Here is a 7562-nt window from a genome sequence, read left to right as displayed (position 1 = left end):
TCTCTTGGTGATTCATTTTTTAGTCTCCTTAGATCTAATAATGCATTGGCATGCATCATGGCATCAACTTTAGCTGCAACTAGCTTACGATATATTTGGGGATAATCATATACAAGGAGTTGAGATAAACTAATTGGGACAACAAAACTACATCCATCCTAAAGATTAGACTCATCATCTATCTCACTCTTTGACTGCATACGTAATATATTTTCAACTTTTGGGGAAAATTAAGATTGTACACTATCATAAAAATATTTCAAGAACAACATCCCAAGGTTCTTCCAATAAAATAAACTTTCCAAGGGAAAGCTACTAAACCATTCACTTCCATCCTCTTCCTATGACTGTACAAACAATTTCATATATGCATCCTCTGCATAAATCTGATTATCTTCCATGTCATAAAATGACTGTACATGCTTACTGGCTGGCTCATCTTCCCTCTCCTAAAATTTAGGTACACACCTCTCTAATATAAAAGGAATGGACTTCGATAACCCTGGACATGATTGAAATTCAGAGGGTTATACTTTTATAAGATTCAAAATCTTGTCTGTGGACATGACTGAGAACTTTGACTTGACATTACATTACCGGGAATCATATATGGATGGTTATACCGATGATACATCTTTACTTGTGCTTTCACAAGCTCATTACATCAACTATGCAGTTACTAACTCGGAAGTATAAAATTCAACGTGCTTCTCACAAAATACTAATTGAAATTTGTATCAAAGAAGCATATAAAACTACCACTAATAATTCCTTTCTTAGTGACATTATTCATCTGATAAGGAACATAGTTGAAACATAGAACAAGAATACTTAGATATTGTAGTAGCTATTTCTTTCTTTTTGACTAGAAACTTTGAGAACTTCAAATCTCATGTTCTTTAGTGATAGTGTCTCCACCTCCTTAGCAAAGGAAAAATTTTAAACAGCTGGGAACTATTCAAAGCACATTTTCATTGTGGCTTTTTTTCAATAGCACAATCACACTCTTTTCTTCAAACTAACTACAAATAAAACCTTCTTCCATGTAGAAAAATTTAGATATGAAACAAATTTATAGATTATAGAAATTCTTGACTCTCTCCACATGGATAATTAATTGTTGTCCCCTGCAAAGTCGCCATCTTGTTGGTTACGGATAAGATGGAGACACTTTGACTATATGATGATTCAATAATTTTTAACTAGAGATTTTGTGTCGACTCCCTAGAAAAGTTGCCATCTTATTGGTGTGTTTTTCCCACAACCCTCAATCCTAAGGATTTCATCACATCTCAAGTTAGGGATAGAACCTTCAATGTTGTCTCTAAGATATCAATAGACTAAGGATAGGGCATTCCAACAGTAACAAGGCTCTCACAACCTTCTTCACTTTGAGCTCCATCATGCTCAAGAGGGTGTTCCTATTTTGGGCTTGCATAGATAATAACATTGCAACATCTCAACCTATAGACCTATAAAAGATGGAGTGTTCTCAAATACATAAGGATCTTACATGCATTGCTTTAGATTAGAGCTGAATCCCATTTTCTCTGCCTCTAAGAATATTTGAGAATACATTGAATAGAAAAACTAAAACAAGGGGGACAGGGTTAGAAGTAATATTGATTAGATTTGTGTAACACCCCATCTCACACATAGATGATACAACCCTAAACTATTACATGATTTTCTTTAATAGATGGTTAGATAGATTGGGAGGTTGTAAATGACATGATTTTATGGAAATATGTTTTGTATTTCCTAGTAAACTTGATGAAGTATGATATAAAATAATATGACTTATTATTGTGGTCTAACTGTGCTCATGAATATGCTAGTTATATGTAAGAAGGCAATGGGGACTATGGGAGAAGAGAGGAACACTTATTGCAAATATATTTTCTTCACGACAAGTCTAAGTTTAGCCATCTTTAAACTTAGAAGAAAATTATATTTTATTTTCTTTATGGATGTGTTTGTGAGGTTTGTCATTGTGGGTCATTCATGTGAGTTTTTGAGTCAATTACCATGTATTAATTACAACAATAGACCCCTAGGATCTATACCTTTCAGGTGGATGCCTATTATGCATGCAATAAAGGCTCTAGGACTTTTTTTCACTCTCCAAAAGTCCTCTTTATAGATGAGTTAAGGGTACCCACTCCACCTCCATACCTCATTTATGAGGGGAATAATTTGGGGAAGGGGGTGTCCTAATTGTTGTCCCCTATTAAATGAGGAAAAGACCTCATGGAGGCCGAGGATAGAAAGGTAAAATGTGTCACCTCCCCATCCAACTCTTCCAAGTTTATCTCCCTTATATTGGGTTTGTGAAGAGGGAGTTGGGTGTTACCCACTTCTCCATTTTGGAGAACTCTTGCAGGATTTTGAGAAAGAAGATAGATTGGAGGGAAGGAGGGAGTCCATCCTTGGAGAGATGGAGGATAAAATGCATAGGTTTAGAGAGATAAGTTCTCCATTTCCTCTAATCCATTTTGTTATTGTTACAACTTATGATGTAGTTGAGAATTCTAGTATGTAGTGTTTATGTGAAAAAATTATTAGAGTTATGTAAGGGTTTTAATGGATGAAGTAAATTTGTGGAGTGTGTGAGACCCCACTATCTTGGGTCTAAATCAATCTTATTACTTAGGGGTATGGCTAGAGCTTATAAGGCTCCATGATGATATTAATGTTGGGAGGAGAGAAAGCCTTTTTTTTGTATTTCCCCATTGTCATGTATGATTGTAAGATCTTTCAAAGTGTTTAGTTAAACAAAAATTATAGTTTAATGAAAGAGAAAGTCTTGTATTGTATTTTTCCCATTAACATGTGTGAAGATTAGTGAATTTGTGAATGACAAGTGTATGAATTTGCAAAGTGATATGATATCCAAACTAAGAATCATGTGAATATTATGAAGATGGAAGTTCAAGCTCATAATATGTTTCACCTTATTTTGTTGAGGATCCCATTGTGTGATAGAACAACAAATCCTTTCTTATTTGTTTCATTTGGTATAGTCTTAGTAAGGATCATATGGTAGTTAAGATGGTAGCTTAGGAAAGAACATTTCGCTATATTTTCTATTGTGATTCCTATGGTGTAGTAGGAAAGCAAGTTGTGTAAGATTCTACATTTTGAGATAAGAGAAAAATATGAGCGGCTCAATATTTGGTGTCAAGACCAGATTTTTATCCCTTAATGATACATCATTCTTCAATGGAATGTAAATATGGTCTACTTGCATTTATTTATTTTGAAGAGTTTCTACTATATAAATAAAAAATAAAATAATAGTTATGTAATTTCTTATAAGACTAAGAGAAAGATTGTCTTGACTAAAATTTGTAGAGAAGAAAACACTTTCGATATAAGAGAACTGTAAGAAACTAATTAGTATGAAGAATATTCTTAAGTAATATTATTCTAGTATTTCAAAACCATTTCTCTTATTTATTTATTTATTTAGAGGAAGTAGAATTTATACTTAAAAGAATAAAAAAGATGGTTTTAGTGTAATGGATGTTCAATATTATATTGTATTAGAATTATATCATTTTGAAGATTGTTATCATGTAATAATAGCATGGTAAAGGCTTGCAACTTAAACTTGTCATGTGTTGAAGAGGGAAGGGAATAGTTTAAATTTTGGTTATTAAAAAAATATAAGGGAAGAAGAAGAGAATACAAGAACTCAATATATTTTTGTACTAGAAATTCAAAAAATACTATATCTGTTTCTCATAAAAATATGAATAAATAAGTTTACTAATTTTTATTAATGACTGTGATCTTGATTTACATAGTTCTCTAAATATATATTACCCTTCAAGGATTGTATAAATCAAGGAATTGTTAGGCTGTAACCATTGGATTATAATACCAAGCTATAAAATAAATTCAAAATTACAAGTCCCTCGGTTTAGAATTAGAATGAAAGTTTCTTTAATGGAATTTATTTTATTTTATTTTAAATGATTTTTTTTGGAAACATAATAAAATCAATTTTATGTCAAAATATAATTTTTTTTTTATAAAACATAAAATAAAACTTTCTTGTTTTATTCTATAAAACAATAGAGTTATATAATATTTAGAAAGATAATAAAACCAATTCTTTATTAGAATATACTTTTGTTATATATAATATGGATTGAAACTTTCCTTGTTTTATTCTATAAAACAGTTGAGAACTGATTATTAAAAAATCATTTCTATATTAGAATGTAATTTAATTATATAAGATGTAAAATGTAAGTTTCTATATTTATTCTTTAAAGAAGTTAAAAAGTCACATGAAAATCATTTCTCTAATAGAATGTAATTCTATACATAAAATAAAAGGTTCCTTTTTATATTTTTGAATAAGATAAATGGGTTTACAAGGATCCAAAACCCAAATCCAAAATAAATAGTAACTAGAGTCTGACCAACTGCATAACAACACCAGAAACAGGGGACTCATCCCAAAGCATAAACAACACTAAAGAAAAACCTAAACAAAAAGAACAAACAAAACAAACTAAGAAAGAATTTTCATAAGGTCCCCTGGACACTTGCACCTCCTGTTTATTCGTATCCCTATTGATATCTAGGTAACCCTCAACTCTGATCCTCTGCTCCTTCTCACTAGAGATTTTCTCATTGATCCTTTTGAGGCTCTCAACACAATTATACATGGCTTCCTTACTAACCTCCACCACGCTCTTAAGTTTACTCTTCAACTCCTAGATTTCATTCTCCAGCCTGTCAATCTTTGCCTCATGTTCAATTTAATAACCTTAATATCTTTCATAATCTCTTAAGATAACTTTAGGATTTTGTCAGCCTTATTTGGAGCCGGAGCCTCAATGAATGTATAAACAAAATCTTTAATTCCCCACTTCAGAAAACTAATTTCTCCAAAAATCCACTAAAAGAACTTCTCTTGATTGTTCAATGAATTTCCCAGGAGCTTAACAACATCCATTCCATTATCTTTGGCCCCATTGGGGTCCACATTCCGAGGGATGTCAAGTTTAATTCCTTTTTCCTCCCTATTAAGGATGTCCACCTTTTTTCAGTCTTCTTTTTTTTTCTGATTTTGCAGCCTGACAATGTGGGGCTGCGAAACAAGGGATTTAGTTTTTGCAACCCATGTAGGTGGGTTTTTTCTACTACTATTGGTACCAGGAGTGGTCTTCTATAGTGGTCCCTCATCCTCCGACAGTTTATATTCTGAATTGTCTGACACATTAGCATCCTTCTAGTCCATAGCCATACCACCCTCTACATTGTCAAACTCCATATCTGAAACATCATGGACATCCCAGTTCTTTTTATGTTATCCTTTATAATAGAAGGTTATGTATAATTATAATAGATTCATGTAAATCCTTCTTGCCCTAACAATGAGATTCACAAAAGTGTTGGCTCAAAAAAGCAATTTATTGTGTATAAAATTTAATAGGCAACCTTAGTGATATGAAATTGTAATGGTGGGAAAATGATGAGTGATAGATCAAGAAGGAAACTAACCCTTTCTCTCAAAGAGAGATGAGAGTTTCACTATTGGTTAGCCTTCAAGACCTTTTCACCATTACATTCGGAAGCTAACAGATAATTCACTAGATTCAATCTCCACACAGAGATGATAGATTGAATTTTGAATGAATTAAGAGTTCTAGGATGATCCCTTCTTCCTTTGTTTGATTTGGAAAAGAATTGATTAAATTATATAGTGAAAAAGTGACAAAGAATTGATTATAACTTGAGATCAAAATATGGGATGAAGCAGTGCACCTGGATTTGGTAATAAAATGTGAAGATGAAGTCGCCCTACAAATTTGATGAAAATTAGTCTAGATCGTGGTGGGAGTGTACATGGTCCTTCAAAAAATCCATGAAACAAAAAGGGTTTTTCCACCTCTGCAAATAAAGCCTGAATCCAAAAGTATAGTTGTACACCTACAACCTACACACAGAAAAGAGAGGAAAAGGGGTTGGGATTAGGGGTTTACCTTTACATCAAAACCCAGTTTTAGAATTAACCAAGTAATGAAAGAAAGTACTTGCAAGTAGATGTAAATGAAAGAATGAATTTTTAGTCACCTCAAGGGAGGTTTTAGTAGCAATGTTGATAGAAATTCTTGTGTGGAATTGTATGTTGGAATCAATCTCCTCTTCAATCGTTGGATTCTTGACTTGAATGCAACACCTAACCTTGAAGGGAGACTTGAGAATGATCAATGCTGGAAAAGAATGCTTTAATTCTCTTGAATGCTTGATCACTTGTGAATTTTCCACTCATCCAACTTATAAAAATGAGGGAGGGAATTCCCGCTTAAATACATGTTTGAAGGATTTTAATTTCGTTACGGGCCAACATCAGGGAGGTTTCCCGCCCAAGGTAAAACCCATAAGACATGCTCTAGGAAGGGTCCTACCCTAAAATATGGTAGGGAAAGGGGCACCATACCCCTATCAAAGGGGGGATAGTGGCACCACACCCCTTTCCTACCCCTTTCTCTAGGGTAGAATGTAGTCAGGGTGATGCAGAGGCCAAGGAAGAAGCTATTTTTGCAAGTCAAGCACTCTCTGGTATCTGATTAGGATAGAGGATTTGATTTTGCATGTGTCAGGACCCTAATGTAGTCGTAAATTGCTAGGGTCATAATTTTATGATACTTCAAAAATTAATTTATTTTGAATGTCAATAATATTGTTCATAAAATAAAGAGTAATTTCTTATGTTGGTGAGATAAATCTCATCTTCACACAAATGTTATGAAGGGAATGAAAATATAATATAATAAAATAAATAAGAAGATAAAGTATGTAAATTAAATTAAAGAACCCTTTGTTTTATAAGGTGGATTTCTAGCAATTGTCTCAATTACAAGAACATAAATTGTTGATGTATTATAATTTGTACATTAAAATGGTAGGTTTGTATCTAGTGCTAAATTATGTCATATTAAAAGTGCAATGACTTTGTTGTTGAACATAATGTACCATTGAGAGGGGGGTGAATCAGTGGTTCCTGAATTTTTTTCCTTTTTAAAAATAACTTAGAATACTGGTTATTATCCTAAGCACTAAACAGTCAAACCAGTAAGACAAATGTGGATACCAAAAGAGATAAACATACAAACACAACCCACAACACTTGATGTATGGGGAAAACCTTGGTGAGAAATGTTGTTGGAGACTATTGCTCTAATCGAGTCTCACAAATGAAACAATGAATCACAAAGATTTAGGGCACCAACCCAAGGAGCACCAACCACTACACCAAGATCCAACTTGGTGATGTATATTGAAATATAATTTTTATACAGTTATAGCTTCTGGTTGTAAATGAGTTCTACAACACTTGATCAAATAGATTTATGTCAGTTAGTAGCCTTCTCTTCTTCTCTCTTAGCATCACACCAAACTCTATCACATGGGGATGCCTTCTTGACCAATCACACCTCACTTGTTAGCTAACCTCTCAGACCTGTAACAGTTTATTGGTACTCTATCTTTTCCGATTAAACCCTCTCACTGGTTTTCCTACTAGCTCACTCTACAACTTT

Source organism: Cryptomeria japonica, chromosome 5, assembly GCF_030272615.1.
Source record: "Cryptomeria japonica chromosome 5, Sugi_1.0, whole genome shotgun sequence".
In the NCBI taxonomy this organism is placed as follows: Eukaryota; Viridiplantae; Streptophyta; class Pinopsida; order Cupressales; family Cupressaceae; genus Cryptomeria; species Cryptomeria japonica.
This window is presented reverse-complemented; position numbering follows the sequence as displayed.